The sequence below is a fragment of the Nelumbo lutea genome, chromosome 5 (genome assembly GCF_056320005.1).
Source record: "Nelumbo lutea isolate HS-2025 chromosome 5, American lotus-T2T, whole genome shotgun sequence".
NCBI classification, from domain to species: domain Eukaryota; kingdom Viridiplantae; phylum Streptophyta; class Magnoliopsida; order Proteales; family Nelumbonaceae; genus Nelumbo; species Nelumbo lutea.
In genome coordinates this window covers 14,218,161-14,218,624 of record NC_142688.1, presented here as the reverse complement: position 1 = coordinate 14,218,624, position 464 = coordinate 14,218,161, and positions in this window count along the sequence as shown.

The following is a 464-nucleotide window of genomic DNA, read 5'->3' as shown; positions in this document are numbered from 1 at the left end:
AACGTCAAATCGAATCAAACTATTTTTACGTATAGACCAAACCAAATCACAAACTCGGTTTTGGCTTGGTTCGATCAATCAATGACCCCTACCAACATCCCACATGTTCGGTCGGATTTAGGATCGAATTCGGCTGAGACATTACCTAATGGAATAAATTATTAGACTTTGATGGAGGAAGATCCGATCCCATTACAGCCTCACCCCCACAGCCGTAATTAGGATATAAGTAAGAATCCAGTGAACGCACTATGGCTCATTTAGACAAATCACGTTCCCGTCCTTTGGGATCTTCGAGAAGTATAAAAGTAATCGGACGGCTAAGTTGATTCTTGGCTCCAGGTGGGACCACTGGATGCTGTATGATGTGGGACCCAATGGGATCATCACGTGCCAATCATCTGTGAGAGCGACCCAATGGTGTGAAGGTTTTTAGTCCCGCGCAAAAGTTACACAGATTTTGC